Source organism: Phyllobates terribilis, unplaced genomic scaffold (assembly GCF_046119375.1).
Source record: "Phyllobates terribilis strain yellow unplaced genomic scaffold, ASM4611937v1 Scaffold_3__8_contigs__length_932513732, whole genome shotgun sequence".
NCBI lineage: Eukaryota > Metazoa > Chordata > Amphibia > Anura > Dendrobatidae > Phyllobates > Phyllobates terribilis.
Genome location: NW_027362763.1, coordinates 481,109,258 through 481,128,363, shown reverse-complemented (window position 1 = coordinate 481,128,363; position 19,106 = coordinate 481,109,258). Strand labels below are relative to the sequence as shown.

At 44.1% G+C, this 19,106-nt stretch overlaps 1 protein-coding gene across 3 annotated transcripts in view; it reads right to left on the bottom strand.

The window, feature by feature from the left end:
• The window catches only part of DSE (dermatan sulfate epimerase), a 61,678-nt gene extending 55,624 nt beyond the window's left edge, over positions 1–6,054 (bottom strand). For 2 of the 3 annotated variants that reach the window (XM_073675889.1, XM_073675888.1), the window contains exon 1: positions 1,886–2,095. The gene's annotated coding sequence lies outside the window, so the exon portion shown is untranslated. Of the gene's footprint in view, positions 1–1,885; positions 2,096–5,943 lie in introns of those variants that run through there. The other variant, XM_073675887.1, reaches the window with a different exon arrangement.
• Between the last annotated feature and the right edge of the window lie 13,052 nt (positions 6,055–19,106).

The following is a 19,106-nucleotide window of genomic DNA, read 5'->3' as shown; positions in this document are numbered from 1 at the left end:
AATAGCAGGGGGGGGGGGGGGGACGGTACAGGTGGATTAGTCGAGCGGCAGAGTTTAGGATAGATTGGAGGGGTGCGAGAGTGGTAGAAGTGAGGCCACAGAGCAGGAGGTTGCAGTAGTCGAGGCGAGAGATGATGAGGGCGTGCACTAGTGTTTTATGTGGATTCATGGTTGAGGAATGTGCAGATCTGGGAAATATTTTTGAGTTGGAGTCGGCATGAAGTGCAAAGGGCTTGGATATGAGGCTTGAAGGAGAGATCAGAGTCAAGGGTTACCCCGAGGCAGCGAGCTTGCGGGAATGGAGAGAGTGGGCAGCCATTGACTATGATGGATAGGTCAGTTGGGGGGGGGGGTAGTTGAGTGAGATGGGGAAAGACGATGAATTCTGTTTTATCCATGTTACATACATATGATTAATAGATGAATACTTTTATCTCTGCAATGGAGAGGTGAAATAAAAAAAAAAAAAAAAAGTTTTATTCTGCTCTGCAGCCACTTTTATTTTTTTTTTTATAGTATTTTGGGGCGGACAGATTTTCTTTAACCCATTGGCAACAGTCATACCTGGCCATGGCCTTCACTGTATGGAGCAGGCTCAGGTGTGTTATATAGCTAGCTTCGAGTACATCAGTTTAACCTCTTAAAATGTCAGTTTCAGTGGCAATTAAGAGGCTTCAACATGGGGTCATGGTGACCTGATCGGTTGCCACAGAAGCCAGGAGCCTTTTCAAGGCCTCTATGCCTGCGATGTGAAATCTCCTATGAAGCCCAGCCTGTGGCCAAGCTGTAAATTTACAATACAATAGTATGGCAAGCTGACTTAATAATATTATTATAATAATCTTTTTATTCATATAGCGCCAACACTTTTGTATTAATACCTTTGTGGGGCACATATGTTATGATAGCTTTGCATTTCAATTTTATAGGTGGGTGGGGGATTTGCTTTGAACTAAAAAAAAAAAAAAAAAAAAAGACATCCATTATGGTGTTTCAGGGTTTTTGTTTTAGTCATGGTAGGAAAATTATTTTTTTATATATTAGTGCAGGCAATTTGGCATGCACCAATAGCAATTGTGTTTGGGGAAAAGAGGTGTGATTTCAACCTTAAAGCACCATGGAATAAATGGCACTATATTATTAATAATAAATAATAATATACAGTACCCAGCTGTGGTCACTATACAGTTGTGAGCGCTGTGATGTGTAACTGCGCAGTTGCGGCTCCTAAGTACCGATGGTCACATCCCCATTGATGGTTTATCTTAAAGGTAAGGCTGTTCATTTTAAAGTCCCAGAAAGTCCCTTTAACATTGATCTGTGCATAATTGCCTGCACTAATAAAAGACACAGATTCCCTTTAAATTTACAATTAGAGAGTTGTATCATTTTGATTGCAATTGCAGTAGTAGGCTGCAAACCAAACTTCCATTTAAAAGCCAGTCAAGGTATACGGGAAGAAAAAAAAAAACCACGGACATCTTGTTTGGCTATGTGGGTTTGGAACTTGTCAGTTGGATGATCACTGTTTGGAAATTGTGCCATTTTAGAAGCACAATCTCCCTGTGAGCTGCCGGAGCCATCATCACCCTGCAGCCTCCCCATCAGATGACATGCCAGCTGTGATTTGTGGCTTACCAGGGATTAGACTCAGATGTAGCAGAGCTGATCTGGTCGCACCGCACATGTTGATCATTGATGGTGGCAGAGATTGCAGCTAGAATTTAGGATGCAGGAAATAAACTGTTACATGACAAACTCAGCTGCACTCCATCACTACGATAGAAGAGGAGGAGGGGGAGAGAAGTTACTCAGAACTCTCCCCATGTCACGACATAGAAAAGACTGCAAATACAGCGCAAAACCAGCCATCGGCCGCACTCACCCGGGTCCTGAGCCACCAGAGCGATCCGCTAGCCCTGACACTGTGCCCTTAGCATCCCCGGGAGCCTGCGCCAGCACAGGGAGCTGCTGCTCCGGAGGGTCCCGACGTGCCAACTAGGAGGGGTCTACAACTTCTAGCGAGCGCAGAACTACAACTCCCGGCGTCCCTATGGAGGACAGCGCACACAATAAGGCATGTCTCTGCTGTCTGCCGGAGCCGTGCTGGCAATGAAGCCCCACCCCGAGCAAGAATTTAACCCTAACGGGTGAGACTAGTGAGGGTCTGGGAGGGAAGAATGGGAGTCTCTATGAACTGTTATGTGCGGTGCAACGTCAGCAGCGGTGTGGGAAGCGAGAGATGGAGCTGAGGTAACCGGGTGACCAGGCTGACCCGAAGATGGCCACTTACTCGGGGATGGGCTTCTCACTGCTATCTAATTACTATGGAGGTGAAAGAAGAAAGTTACTAAATATCCTGGATATAAAAACTATTCAAATGGGCACCAAAAACTTAAAGGGTTAATTGTGTGGACAGCCCGAAGTCACACGTGCAGTTTTTGTGGTAGTTTGACGCGTTTGGAGCCAAAAGCAGAGAAGACTTGTTAGACCCATAGTTTCCATTACTTTCATAGCCATTTTTGGCTTCAAAAATTACATCAAAACAGAACCAAAAGTTGTATCTCTGATTCCAGGCTGAGGCCTGGCTCACTCCCAGCTTTCAGAAGGATTTTGAAGCTGATCTGCTCCAAAATCCTTAGGCCACTTGCACACGTTCAGTATTTGATCAGTTTTTTACCTCAGCATGTGTAAGCTAAAACCAGGACAATCAGAGGAAAAGTATAATAGAAACACGTCACCACTTCTGTATTTATCACCCACTCCTGGTTTAGGCTTACAAATACTGAGGTAAAATAACTCAACATGTGACCATGGCCTTAAAATACTTTTCCTATTCCTTGAAATGGAAAGTTCATACAGCGAGTTTTGGGCTTTTTTTTTCCCCCAATGAGGTTTTGATAACCATTTTGAAGGAAAAACCATAAGTGACATGTCTCTTCTCTGAGGAGGATTCCTTTCCAAGTCTCCTCCAAACTTGATATGGTCAAGTCAAAAGGCTGTAAAATGCTTCAAAACCTCAGCGAACATAACATCTTGCCCAAGACCCCTAAATGGCCACCATGTAATTATTGCCATCTTCATACCCTTCTTAACAAGCCATTTTTATTGTGCACATTACAAACACAGTTTTTGGCCATGTGCACATGGCATCTTTTTCAGGAGGCTTCTGCCCGGAATCTGCCTGAAAAAGCACCCTCAAAAATAAAAATAATGGCATGGCGAAACGATATTGCTGTGCACATGATCCATCTTATGTCAAGTCCTCAAAAATGCATCAGGTGAAAGCGCTCAATAAATGTTAAAAATAATGACCATATGCACTGCAATGTAAAAATGACTTGCTGTGCATACGGTCCGATTGTTTATAACTTCTATTAACGGATTCAGGCTTCAAAAACTGTGAAGAGGCTAAAAGAAGTGCAGAAACTGAGCGGAATCTCTCCAGATCCTCATCAAAACTCCTCAAAAACATGGAGACTCTGCTCTGTTTCTGTGATGAAAACTCTGTAAAACATGTGCACATAGGCGGACCTAACATTTTTTTTCCAGGCAGAATCTACCTGGAAAAAAGCTCTGCAAAAGCGGCCCATAACATGTACATAAAGCACAGCGATGTCAAAACGATGTTGCTGTGCACATATTCTGTCGTATGTCACGCTTTTAATCTGAAACCTGAAGTGGTTAAAAGAAGTAAAGTGAGAGGCTTATTCTAGCAGAAGCCGCCGCTCTGTATACTAGGAGTTGGCTTCACCTGAGAAAACTCAGCGGCTGGCCCGACATTCTTGCATTTCCGCCGTGAATATCAGTGATGTTTTGATTTGTGACAAATTCATGATGATTCTTCTGACTTTCACGTCAGTGTGGTTTTTCCACATGGTTTAGACTGATTCATAAAGTTCATAAAAATAAAAAAAAGGAAAATTTGGCTCAACTCTACTCCAGTGACCCCTGAAATCATAAAGCCAGGTAAACAGAGAAAAAAATGGCAATTGTTGGCATGGCGCAGAAATCATGAATCACTTGCGCCATTTTGATGAATCCCCCCCCCCCCAAAAAAAGTCAGTGAAAATGACAAATCTATAAAGAAAAGTGACTTCAAATACACCACAAATGATGAATTCAGCACAGAGTATTTTTGCTATGTTTTTGGAACGGAAAGGACTCGCGTTTTGGAGGAGGATTTGGAGAGTTTCCAGTGTGAACAGACCCTTAGGAAATGTGCATATGGAATTTTTTTGAAGCTATCAAAACAGTGAGTTTTCTAGAGTGGAAACTGCTTAAGGAAAAGCGCCTTCATTGGAAAGTTTTTTTGTTTCCTGAAGCAGTTTTGAAGAGTCTTTCAAGCGTTTCAGTTTTTTACCTAAAACATTTCTTTGCAGCCTTTTGATTGGAGGTTGCCTAGTTTGGATACTTCAAAGTGACATGCAATTTCTTTTCTACCGCCAAGTATTTTTCTAAATTTGAAATGGCAGAAAAACTCTGAAAAGACAATATATCACCAGCAAGTCGTTTTACAATAGAAATTAATAGCACGAGTCTTTCAAGCGTTTTTGAGCAATTTTTCAAGTGTTTTTTGAAGCAGATACTTTTCTAAAGAATCCTCAAAAAGTTTGTGTGCACTTGTCCTTAGGCTATGTTCACACTCATTTCTTGAGTATTTTTTAAGCAAATCCACTGCAAAAACTAAGTATCGAAATTGATATCCGAGAAAAGGATCATCAAATTCGTGAATCACTATAAATCTCTATTCTGGGGCCCTGTATCCTGATACCTCCTAGGCATGGAGGTTGGCGAAGATGGACAGGACCCAAGGCAACGATAATCCCTGATGGTTGTCAGTGCAAAAGCCTAAAAAAAATGTTTAAAAATGCTTTAGAAATCTTTCTTATTAATCTCTATGGGAAATCCACATTGCTGTCTACATGATTTTTTAAACTTTTTAAAAATCTCTGTATATGAACCCATCACCTTCGATCAAAAGAAAAAAAAAAAGAGGCTTTTCACTTCTTTGAAGCAAATCCTCATGGGATCCGCTTCAAACTAGGCAGTGCTGCATCAATAGGCAGCAGAAAATACTTCAGGGAAAAAAAAAACTTCTTTGAAAACTCTTCAAATCGCATTAGAGAAAGGAGAACGCAACAACAAAAAAAAGAATAGTTTCATAAATCAGTTTTTAGTTGAAAAACTCATGGTTTTTGACCTCCTCAGAAAACTGTGGGTGAACATAAACTTGAGCTGGCTGAGCTCCTCCAACTCCACACTACCCAGAGGGAAATGCCTGTAATATAACAGTATACAACCCTCAGGTAAATAGACATGGGTATGACAATGTAAGCATCTACATGGCAGACGGGGGCAATTATCACCTTCCACTGGGCACGACAATCCTCACCCCTTGGTGTGAATGGATGTTCTGTCAACAGGGAGTGTACAAACTATTGCGTACAAGTATACTGACTAGCCACGATCACGTGCTTACACTGTGAGTGCTACATGTATCATGTATATTCGTGAATTCACCGATACATTCTTATTGTTGGAATGGTCTCTTCCATCAAAACTACCCTTCACATCTGCAATAAATTCCATGCACTCGCCTCGTACTCATATACGGGTCATTATGTAAAAAATACTATTACCATGAACACCAACGAATGACAAGAATTATTATTATTTTTAACAATACTTATCAAATGATAAGAAAACAGCACAATAAAAATACACCGAAATAGATTTTAGGGATCGGTCATAGTTACAAATAAAGAACCTTTCACACACTCTGGTATCTATCTGAAGGTATTATCTCATTGACCTCTCCTTAGATGTCTCCTGATTTTGCCACCTTAGTGTGGCACTTATATCTCTTTGGTATGACCTTCTCCTTGGCAGGGGCCTCTTCATTGCTCCCTGGGCTCCTTTCATCAGAGATGGATTACTTACTGACTTGAAGGTGCTTCTCTCTCCTCCAGGGACTCCTTCCTGAAGGTTTTGCCTCCTCCCTTGTTCTTTTTCCTTTTTGAGCCATGTTTGTGTCTTTTATACCCCTTTTGTCACTCCACCTATGCCCTCCCCCTCCAACCTTTAGACACTATGTCTCACCTTATGATCAAAGAACTGTGTGCTTTCCCTTCAATCTGCATACAAAGGATTCTGATTTCATCACCCTGATTATCCTTCATAAGCCCAGTGTGTTCAGCTCACATAGAATGAAGAAGTGCTGGCTAGGTGATATCACCCCTAACTACACATTCACACATTCAGTTTTTGGTCGTTATTTTACATTAGTATTTGTGTTTCAAATGATTTTTATTGGATTTTAAAGATTATTTAGAGGGAAGAGAAGGGAGGGAGGAAAGTTAAGGGGAAAAAAAGGAAAAAGGGGGGGGGAGTGAAAGTAGATATTTATTAGGAAGGGAAAACTGGGAAAGAATAAGGGAATGGAAGAATTGGAGAACTCAGATTAAAGTCATATTTAGAACAGTAAGGAGTATAATCCATAAAAGAAAAACAATACATTTCACAATTAAAACATACAAAATCATTATGTATAATCAGTTATTTCATGGCATTTTAAACAAAGTAAAACAATGTTTTAAAAGATTACAATTATTACCCAGTTTTAGATAAAAGAAAGAGCCCAAAGTTCCCATTTTTTTGGAATTTTCTAACAAAATCATTTGCCATAGCAAATCTGTATTCATATGACTCATGTGCAGTTATTTTTCCAATAATATCTGAGAAATTAGGAGGATTTGGTTGTTTGTTTTTTTCAGAAAAATTCAATAGAATTTTTTGCTACTAAAAAGATATGAATCAAATGGATCTAACAAAAGGGTCTAAATTTTCCATATTAAGTGAGAGAAGAGCCATTTGTGGTTACATCAGTATTTGTAAGCCAAAATAAAGAGTGGAACAATCAGAGGAAAAGTAACAAGTCACCACTTCTGCATTTTTCACCCACTCCTGGTTTTTGCTTACAAATACTAAAGTAAAATACTGACTAAATACTGAACGTGTGAACGTTACCTTATAATGCTTAAACTACAATAGGAAAATCCTTGTGCATGATGAAGAATGAGCTCTATCCATGGTTTTCACAGATAGAAAACATACCCATTGTAGTCTATAGCCTGTTCACATGTCCGTGTTGTTTTTCCGTTCAAGTCTATGGGCTTGTGAAAATTATGGACAGCACACGAATGGCATCCAAGTGCGATCCATGTGCTGTCTGTGATTAACACTGTAATGAATAAGAGAAACTGCAGTTTATTTCTTATAAGAAAATCACTGATGTTAAAAGCTGACACATGGACCAAACACAGATGAAAATCGGATTTAAAACACTGATAAAGTGCTCTGAATTTTATTTTTTGCGTACCCAATAAATCACTGACGTCTGAATGAGGACTTACATTTCTGAAGGCTTTTGACATTAAAGCTATGTGCCCACGTAGCAGATTTGATGCAGAGCGTTTTTGCCTCTCTCTGGCAGAAAAAAACGCATGCAGATTTACATGCGTTTTTTCTGCCAGAGAGAGGCGTTTTTTCAGCGTTTTTACATGCGTTTTCGCATGCGTTTTTTCAATTAGTTTTTTGAGCATCACTTGGAAAAGTGCTTGACAAGTTGGTCACACAATATAAATCCATGCAACCGACATGGATTTATAATGTGTGAACAACTTGTGCTTTATATGCAGCATCTATAGTAAAAAAAAGAGAATTAAAACGTTAAAAACGTTAAAAAAACCTGTATACTCACCTCTCCAGTCTCCTCCAGTCTGCTCCCTGCGGCGTCCACTCTCCTCGGCGTCCCGCGGTGTACTGTCAGGACCTGCGGTGACGTCATTTAGTCAGCTGATGGTCACGCGACCATCACCTGACCGCCGACGTCAGCGGTCGCGTGACCATCAGGTGACTAAATGACGTCACCGCAGGTCCTGACAGTACACCGCGGGACGCCAAGGAGAGAGGACGTGGCCGGGAGCAGACCGGGGCCCGCCGGAGAGGTGAGTATACAGGGTTTTTTTCATTTTTAACTTTTTTATTTCTTTTTTTCACTGCGTGGTAGCCGGGATGAAGAGGAGTTGTAGTCTCCTCTTCATCCCGGGTACCACACGCACCGCGATTACGCTGCAAATTCGCGGCCATTGAATTTAATTCAAACGCAGCAAATCCACATATACCTGCGGGTTTGCTGCGTTTCAATGTTCCTCAGTGGCAGCGTAATCGCGGTAGAAATGGTCATGCTGCATTTTCGGCGCGCAAATTAGCGCATCATGTGCACAGCACATCCGAATTCACATTGCTTTGCATGGCAGACTGTTTTACAAGCGTTTTCGCAGCCGTAAAAACGCCGCAAAAATGCTATGTGGGCACTTAACCTAACAGTTGATTCTGACCATACAGATTAGAGAAACTGTAGAAAAATCTATGTTGTTATACATTCAACAATATAACAAATAATAAAAAAATATATGAAATATCTGTCTGTATCAGTATATGTTACAATTTATCTAGGGGATATAGACTCCCACCACCCCATAGCAATAATAGTGAAATGCTTTAGTAGGTAAAGACAGCATATTGAAAAAAACATATCAATGAAGTAACATTATATAACTGCAGTATTACTACCATATGGGTAGAGGGGGGATTCTAATTTGTTTTACTATAATCTTTAATTTTTTAATTTTTTTTTCTTTAATAGTAAACTGCATTTACACTGCAAGATAATTGTCAACGGGCTTTGTTAAATATGCTCATTTCACGATTATCTTGCTGTGTATACAGGCTGACTATCACCTGATGAATGAGCAAAATGCAAATCACAAAAATAAAATCGTTGTCGACGGCGTATCATCCAGTGTAAACAGCACTTGCTCTGCAAAGAACCATGGCAGCCTATGCACATTGAGTGATCTAGAATAGATTGCTCAGCGAGCATCATTTGCTTTGGTCTGCCTGTGTAAAAAGCTATTTAAATGACCACTGATCATTACTATCAGTAAAAGTTTACTGATCAATGGTTTTATTGTGCCTTCAGTTGGGCCATGTAAACTGACCCTTACAGCAAGATTAGATAAGCTTGCCATTTTTATTGTATGGCCATCAGCTTTCATTACAGTTCATACCCCCTGACCAGAATCAATTTGGGATTGAAAATACACTTTTTGTGAAATGCCCAAATAATTCTTAAAAGGCTTTTCAACCAGTGCAAAGTTAAACTAACAAATACAGCTGTTACTCACTTTCCTTTGCCCCAGTATTGGTTCACTGCCTTTGGCTCCAGGCTGTCTTTAACCTCTGCAGTCAATCACGAAGCTCAGCAGTTCTGCCTACATAGACATCACAAGTCACTGAGCCCAGTGATTGGCTGCATTGGTCACGTACACTTTAGCCGCGATATCACAGCTGTAGACAATCACGGAGCTCAGCAGTTCTGCCTATGTAAATTGCACAAGCTGAACCCAGTGATGGTACCCAGCAAATTCATGCGACTCAACAAAAATGTCCACTGACATCTTATACATTGCAAAAGACTGCATTAGCCAGAGAAGGCTCACATGACCTCGAATGTGGCCGAGCGGTCTTCCCCATAATGCCTTGCAGCTATCACATCACATGGTATAGCACATCCAATCAGGAGGGACTGTATAAAAGCAGAGGAAAGGAATGCAGTACCCATTTTAGTGTGTATCTGATTAGTGGCAGACCATCACAGCTTAGCCACAGAAATAGTGAGAGAAAGCCATAATACACCAAAGACGTTCTACAGATAGTGTGTGTGACACAACAGCAGTGAAGAACTGTTACCATCCATTTACCCGCAGCCAGATATGTTGAGATCTTTTTGACATTATTACGGCTGCGTTTGTGTTAAGGAGCTTCATAGGGGTTGGATACAGTCCTAGGAGACCTCAGAATATTATGCACAACTTCTCAGAGCAAATGGCGTACTTGCAATTTAATTGTGTGCGAATCAAATTTTTGGAAAAAAATTGGTGAAGCTTGTGAATTCGAATTTCAAAAGGTTTGCTCTTCTCTAAAACTTATTGTAGAAAAAAATACTGCAGTTATCCAAATGCTATTAAACTGTGTGTGTGTGAATGTATCCTGATGTCGCTGGAAGCAATATTTACCAGTTGTATGCAACTGAACCAACTGACCAATGTATCCCCTCTAACTAGTCATCACTTCCACACGACCGCACTCTCAGCAGACAATATATGAGATAGTTACTTGAACAAAATACCCTCTCTAAATACATAGGTAGAAAAAGAAGTGTATATTTTATTGGTTATGCAAACATAAACACATTGCTTAAATCTTACCGTTATATGTTGTATGTGGTTTGTCTATTGCTACTATGGTGGATACTAATGTGGTAGTGTGCTTATATACCCTGTACTTTGTTATAAACCTCTGCCCAGATACCATAATGCATTTTGTCAACAGGGAGCAGGCACTATATTTTGGTTTATGTGGTTTTTCCCTCTCTGGCCCTGACCACATAAGTACAGTCCATAGACTGTATGAAGCAGAAAGTGAGTTAATCTTTGTAATCGACAGTCTGACGGTTACTGTCGAGCTTATAGTGTCATTTAGCAGACAGGACAAAAATATACACATTCATTAAGATGTACACAATTATTAGGCAAGTGAGTATTTTGACATAATTTTTATGCATATTCATCTCCAAGCTGTGTAAGCTGGGATTCTTTTTGAATGAAGTAGATCAGGTGATGTGTATTTGTATAATGAGAGAGAATGGCCTAAGGATATCAACACCCTTTATCAAGGTGTGTAGAATTTTTAGGCAGCTTGTATTCCTCAGACAAAATGGGCGAAAATAGAGATTTAAAGGGGTATTCCCACGAACAAAAGTTCATTCTAATCAATAGATCTTGGAATAATAATAATTTCCACAATTGGATGTGTTTAAATAAAATGTTCCTGTGCTGAGATAATCTTATACATGTGCTCCCGCTGTGTACTGTGTAATGGCTGTGTCTGACCGTGCAGGAACGTGGTCTGATCATACCACAGCTACTGGGCAGAGGAAGTGGGGGGAGTATATAGACATTACAGTAGGAGCTCGCAAATTATTCTCTCTTTAAAGTAAAACATTGTTTAAAAACAGGCATTGAAATATTCTACCTCGCAAAAAGAATCAGCTGTGATCCCCTGCTGTAATGTCTGTATACTCTTTTGCTTCCTCCCCTTTCCTGGAGATGTGATATGATCAAACCATGTTCCTGTACGGTCAGGCACAGACATTACACAGTACACAGCAGGGGCACATTTATAAGATTATCTCAGCACAGGAACATTTTATTTAAACAAATCCAATTGTGGAAGTTATTATTATTCCAAGATCTATTAAGTAAAATTAACTTTTGTTTGTGGGAAAACTCCTTTAACTGACTCTGAAAAGTCAAAAATTGTTAAGTCTCACATAGGGATGCAGCATTCTTGAAATTTCTAAGATATTGAGCCATCATCACAGAACCAACAAAAGTTTTGTTGCAAATAGTTAACAGGGTCGCAACCAGGGGCGGACCTACCGCCCGTGCAGCCGGTTCATTGAACAGGGGCCCCTCCAGCCTCCAGCAGGGCCGCCATCAGGGCATGACTGCCCTGACTCCAGCATGGGGCCTGGGCTGTCGAGGCCCCCTCGGAGCCCCGTTGGGCCCCCGTCTTGTGCGTCTCCTCATGGGGCCCCCCCGCAGGACCCCCAGCCGTCACATGACCGGAGATGTCCCTGCGCTCAGCATGGGCCCCCGGCCCCATGCTGAGCGCAGGGACATCTCCGGTCATGTGACGGCGCCGACACAATACTTACCCCTCCCCATGCCTCCGCAGCGTCTTCCGCGTCCTCTGACTGTGACGTCTCAGATCAGAGGGCGCGGTGATATGTTTACAGCGCGCGCGCGATCTCTCCTGAGCTGTCACAGCGGGAAGACGCGGGCGACGCTGTGGAGTCCGGATCAGCATCAGGTAAGAAGTGAGGTGAGTATTTGATTTTTTTTTTTTCTTATGTATGGGGGCATGGGGCATTATATGGTGGGGGGAGAGTGGGGGTGACGTCCTGCATGGGGCATTATATGGGGGGGTGACATACCGCATGGGGCATTATATGGTGGGGGGAGAGTGGGTGTGACGTCCTGCATGGGGCATTATATGGAGGGGGTGACATACCGCATGGGGCATTATATGGGGTGTGTGTGACATACTGCATGGGGCATTATATGGGGGGGTGACATACCGCATGGGGCATTATATGGGGTGTGTGTGACATACTGCATGGGGCATTATATGAGGGGGGTGACATACCGCATGGGGCATTATATGGTGGGGGGAGAGTGGGTGTGCCGTCCTGCATGGGGCATTATATGGGGGGGTGACATACCGCATGGGGCATTATATGGGGTGTGTGTGACATACTGCATGGGGCATTATATGGGGGGGTGACATACCGCATGGGGCATTATATGGTGGGGGGAGAGTGGGTGTGACGTCCTGCATGGGGCATTATATGGGGGGGTGACATACCGCATGGGGCATTATATGGGGTGTGTGTGACATACTGCATGGGGCATTATATGGGGGGGTGACATACCGCATGGGGCATTATATGGTGGGGGGAGAGTGGGTGTGACATCCTGCATGGGGCATTATAAGAGGGGAAGGGGGGAAGTGACATACTGCATGGGGCATTATATGGGGGGTGACATCCTGCATGGGGCATTATAAGAGGGGAAGGGGGGAAGTGACATCCTGCATGGGGCATTATAAGAGGGGGAGGGGGGAATTGACATCCTGCATGGGGCATTATAAGGAGGGTGTGTGTGTGGCATACTGCATGGGGCATTATAAGGAGCGGGGGGTGTGACCTCCTGCATGGGGCATTATAAGGGAGGGGGTGGTCTGACATACTGCATGGGGCATTGAAAAGGGGGGAAGTGACATCCTGCAAGGGGCATTATATGGGGGGGCGGTGACATCCTGCATGGGGCATTTTATGGGGGGTAGAGGTGACATCCTGCATAGGGCATTAAAAGGGGGGTGTCATCCTGCATGGGGTATTATAAGGGGGGAACAGCCAGCATGGAGCGTTACATGGGGGCCAATATTCTGTATGGAGTGTTATATGGGGACCAGTATCCTGTATGGAGCATTATATGGGGACCAGTATCCTGTATGGAGCATTATAAGGGGGTCAGTATCCTGTATAGAGCATTATATGGTGCCCTTAATACTGTATGGAGGACTATACTGTCCGGTCTGCACTGTGCGCTGTGAGGATTCGCCGGTTTCTGAGCTATTGTAGAATTTACAATAGATATCGCTCGTGTAATGGGGCATTAAAAGGGGGGAACAGCCTGTATGGAGCGTTATATGGGAGCCAATATTCTGTATGGAGCGTTATATGGGGGTCAGTATTCTGTATGGAGTGTTATATTGGGGTCAGTATTCTGTATGGAGCGTTATATGGGGGACAGTATTCTGTATGGAGCGTTATATGGGGGCCAGTATCCTGTATGGAGCATTATATGGGGACCAGTATCCTGTATGGAGCATTATAAGGGGATCAGTATCCTGTATGGAGCATTATATGGTGCCCAAAATACTGTATAGAGGACTATACTGTCCGGTCTGCACTGTGCGCTGTGAGGATTCGCCGGTTTCTGAGCTATTGTAGAATTTACAATAGATATCGCTCATGTAATGGGGCATTATAAGGGGGGGAACAGCCTGCATGGAGCGTTATATGGGAGCCAATATTCTGCATGGAGTGTTAACTGGTGGTCAGTATTCTGTATGGAGCGTTATATGGGGGACAGTATTCTGTATGGAGCGTTATATGGGGGTCAGTAATCTGTATGGAGCGTTATATGGGGGCCAGTATTCTGTATGGAGCGTTATATAGGGGCCAGTATTCTGTATGGAGCGTTATATGGGGGCCAGTATTCTGTATGGAGTGTTATATGGGGGTCAGTATTCTGTATGGAGCATTTTATGGGGGTCAGTATTCTGTATGGAGCGTTATATGGGGGCCAGTATCCTGTATGGAGCTTTATATGGGGACCAGTATCCTGTATGGAGCATTATATGGTGCCCATAATACTGTATGAAAGACTATACTGTCCGGTCTGCACTGTGCGCTGTGAGGATTCGCCGGTTTCTGAGCTATTGTAGAAATTACAATAGATATCGTTCATGTCATGTAGTAAGTGAAATCCTTGGCCTTGTACTATATATATATATTTCTCTGTGGTATCTGTGCATCATGAATCATGGTATGTGTTAAAGGGGCCCACTGAAACTCTGTCGCCCAGGGCCCACAAAACCCTGGAGCCATCCCTGGGGGTAAGTATAACAAGTTTTATTTTTTTTAAATACCATTAATTAACTAGGAGTGGGGGGAATCAGAGATGCACGGGGGGGGGGGGCCCTTCATGCCCCCTATAAAGGGCAGGGGGGGGGCCCAAAAAATTCTTGCACAGGGGCCCATACAGTCTGTGTCCGCCCCTGGTCGCAACAATCATGTTGAGAAAAAAAGACGCACATTGACCCCCAAAGATTTGAGAGGAATAAAACATGGTGTGACCACGAACTCATTAACCCCCAGTGCTGCCATATTCCAGACCTGCAACCTCACTGGAGTGCCCAGAAGTACAAGGTATTTGTTATGATTGTGTAACTCCTCACTCGGAAAAATAGGTAAAAAACTAAAAACTGCAACAGACTCTGCCGGTTCCTGTGCAGAGTAGAGATCCTGACCAGAAGGCCCTAAGGTTCCTGAGTGAGCAGAGATAGCCATAACCACAGACTAGACGATGGCAGTTGTAATGTCCATGGTAGTGGAACCACTGTGCCTTGGAGAGCCTGAAGGAGTGTAACTAGGCGAACACCTGACTCATTGCTAGAACGCCTGATGGTAGGGTTAGACTTGGCTCCAGATGGAAGCCAGGTGCTACTCCAGGACAGACCTCAGACACACGGCAGCTGACCATCAAAGGGGCAGAGAGCTGGAAAGGCAGGTGCTGGCAGGGATGGCTGATATACAAGTAGGCACAGCAGGTGCAGGCAAGAACGACTGGTATACTGGCATGGCAAGTGCAGACAGGTACGGCTGGTATACTGGCAGGTGAAGACAGGTGCGGCTGGTATACAGGCAGGCACGGCAAGTGCAGACAGGTGCTGGTGGGCATGGCTGATAGGCACGTGTTGGCAGGCACAACTGGAATACAGGAACAAACCGCAGCTTTGAGAAGACAGGGACAGGCAGATACTAGTAGGTATAGGGGAGCTGAGAACTAACAAGCGTGCAGACAAGGCAGAGTAAACACGTTGCTCAGGCACTTCCCAACAGGTGGAGGTGCCTTAAATAATGGATGGTGCGCGCTGTCTCTTTAAAAGACTGGGAGCATGCGCGCTCTAAGTTCATTGCCCGGGATCTGCCAGGTGTGTGCAGAACCCTAGAAGAATCAGGAGTAGGGCGCATGAGACGAGGACGGGGCGGTAAATGAGTCAGCGTCCCTCCCGGGGGAGGGGAGAATAAGAAGCATGCGGGGACACCGATGCTACAGTAGCCCCTCTTCCCTTTACGCCCCCTCTTCTTCAATCCCGCAAGAATTCTCTCAGGACCGAACCCCTTCAAATCCACAATTAAAAAACTTTTTCCTCTAACCCTTTTGTGGCCATAATATTCTCTACCTCGAAAACATCTTCAGAGCTTACTGGAGCATAAGTGGTGCCTGGATCCTTGAAGAAGGAGCTGATGCTGAGAGGCTTGAGGAGAGACTTGTGGAATGAATTGGGGATCTGTAAAGAGGTTGGGAGTTGAGCTTGTAAGCTATGGCATTAATCTCTTTGAGAACATCGAACGGACTGATGAAGAGAGGACCCAACTTGTACGAAGGTAGCTTGAGACAGACAAACTTCGAAGAGAGCCAAACCTTATCCCCAGGAAGAAACAGAGGCGGGTCGAGGACGTCTCTTATCCGCATGTCTCTTCATCCAGAAGATTTCACTAACATGGTCTTGGTGTACTCCCAGATTTTAGAGAAGCCCTTGATGAGCGCTTCAGCTGCCAGAATGTCGGTGGTAGTAGACACAGGGAATGGAATATTAGGGTGTTGATCATACACAATGAAAAATGGAGATTTAGCTTAGGATTCACTCACATGGTTGTTATATGAGAATTCAGCCTAAAGCCGGAAACTGACCCAGTCACTGTTTGTGGGCATTGACGAAATGCCATAGGAAGTTGGTTCGGATCTGTTTGACCCGCTCTACCTGGACATTGGATTGTGAATGGTAGGCTGTAGAGAAGCCCCCCAGAAGCGAGATGTAAACTGGATGCCTGTATCAGAGACTATATGGAGAGGTAACCCATGGAGGCGGAAGATATGTTGAATGAACTTCTCAGCAAGCACAGGAGCAGAGGGGAGAGCAGAGTAAAATGGGCCATCTTAGACAAGCGATCCACAACTGCCAAAATGACGGTACATCCGGCCGATACTGGGAGATTGGTAATGAAGTCCATCATGATGTGCTGCCAGGGAGCAGATGGTACAGGGAGAGAAAGTAACCGACTGGTCGGAAGCTGTTTCGGAGTCTTATTCTGGGCACAGTAGGGACAGGCTGAGATTAAATCTGCCATATCCTTGCGCTGGGAAGACCACCAATAATGCCGTGAAATGAAAAGACCCCACTGAAGGACCCGCTTCCTGTCTTGTTCAGCTACAAAGGTCTTTCCCCATGGAACCTGGGACAAATCCAGCGGAGGGACAGTGACCATTTTGGAGGACTCAGTTATGTGCTGAGGCTCTTCCTCCTGGTCAGAAGACAGAAAGGTCCTGGAAAGTGCATCTGCCTTGACGTTCTTGTCAGCCGGCCGGAAATGAAGAATAACATCAAAAAGGGCAAAGAACAGTGACCACCTGGCTTGACCCGGATTTAGCAGCTGTGCAGACTGCAGAGAAGCTAAGTTCTTGTGGTCAGTGTAAATAATTACATGATGCATTACTCCTTCAAGCAAAAATCGCCACTCCTCCAGAGCCAGTTTAATCGCCAACAGTTCCCAATTGCCTATCAAGTAGTTGTGTTCTGGAGCCGAGAAGTCTTTGGAGAAAGAAACGCAGGTCACCATACGACCGGAGGGAAACTTCTGGTTGAGGATGGCTCCAGCCCTAGAGGAAGAAGGATCCACCTCCAAAAAGAATTGCTTATTATTGTCAGGTTGGTGCAGCACTGGAGCGGAGGAGAAGGCCTGTTTTAAGGAAACAAAGGCGCTTTCAGCCTCCAAAGTCAACACCATAGGGTTAGCTCACTTGCAGGTCAGGGCAAAGATTGGGGCGGTCTGAGTGGAGAAATGCGAAATGAACTAGCGGTAGTAATTATCGAATACGAGAAACTGCTGGATTGCTTTCAGACAGTCAGAATAAGGCCACTTCATTCAGGATGGCAGACACCTTCTCGGGATACATCCTCAGTCCTGTCTTAGTGATGATGTACCCTAAAAATGGAAAAGACGTTTGTTTGAAGACGCACTTTTCAAACTTGGCATACAAACGGTTCTTCCTTAGTCTCTACAGAATCTGTCAGACATCCCTCCTGTGTGTGGGCAGATCGGAAGAGAACACCAATATGTCATCCAGTTAAACCACCATATACGAGTAGAGAAAGTCCCGGAAGATATCGTTCACCAGTTCTTGGAAGACTGCTGGGGCACTACAGAGCCCAAACGGCATTACGCAATACTCATAATGACCATCTCGGGTGTTAATGGCTGTCTTCCACTTGTGCCCCTGGCGTAATCGAATCAGGTTATACTCCCCCCTCAGGTCAAGTTTAGTAAAGACTCTGGAACCTTTAAGGCGATCAAACAGCTTAGATATGAGGGACAGGGGACATTTAACAGCTTGATTGTGATCTGGTTAAGACCCCTATAGTCAATAAAAGAACGAAATGAGCCGTCCTTTTATTTACAAAGAAGAATCCTGCTCCAGCCTGGGAGGATGACTTCCGGATAAATCCCCGGCTACGTTCTCTTTGGTATATTCGGACATAGCTCGGGTCTCAACCTGGAACAGAGAGTAGATACGGCCTCGTGGAGGAGAAGAACCAGGTAGGAGGTCTATAGGGCAATCATACAGCCTCTATGGTGGTAGTGTCTCTGCCTCCTTTTTATCAAAGACATCCGCATAAGTCCACTAAGTGGGAGGCAAGCTAGGTAAATTTGATGGAGTAGCCAGAGGTTGTGCAGGATGAATAGGATCACATCTCTCGTGACAGGCTTGGCCTCAACTAAGTACTTTTCTGGATCTTCAATCCAAGACAGGCTCGTGTTTTCGTAGCCAGGCAGGGCCGGGAGCAAAGGATGGGACAGACCTGATAGTACATAAAGAGGGATCTTCTCCGAGTGCAGCATTCCTACCCAAGTTACACAAGCTCGGAAACTAAAAGGGCTGTCTCAGATAGACGTTTCACATTAACGGACGATTCCACTAAAGGATTCTATAGACGTTGCATGGGGATCAGATACTGCTCCACACCGGCCTGTTAAATAGAATTTCCTGCTGAACCAGAGTCCAGATAGGCTGATTCAGCAAAACGGATGTTGCCATAGGAAACTGATACTGACAGAGTCAGTGGAGGAGAAGAGTAGTTCTCACCCAGGGTAGCCTCTCCAACAGACCCTAGGATTTGGAGTTTCCTGTTTTTTTTCAGAACAGGAGCGGATTAAATGTTCGGGACTCCTGCAATAGAAACACCTCCCCTTGGCACGACGGACCTCCTGACGATGCTTGGCCAGTTTCACCCGGTCGATCTGCATGGATTCAGAGGAGGGTGTAGAAGCTGAGGTCTTCGGAATGATCGGCCTTTGAAATTTAGGAGCCAAGCACATAGATCTTCTTTCGCGGGTCACCTCCTTGGAGCGCTCCTGAAACCTAATGTCTATCCGGCTAGCCAGGGACACCAGGTCATCCAACAAGATGTGAATATCACAACCAGCCAGCTCATCCTTAATTCTCCTGGAAAGGCCCTTCCACAAGGTGGCCACCAGTGCCTCGTTGTTACTGGCGTGTTTGGCA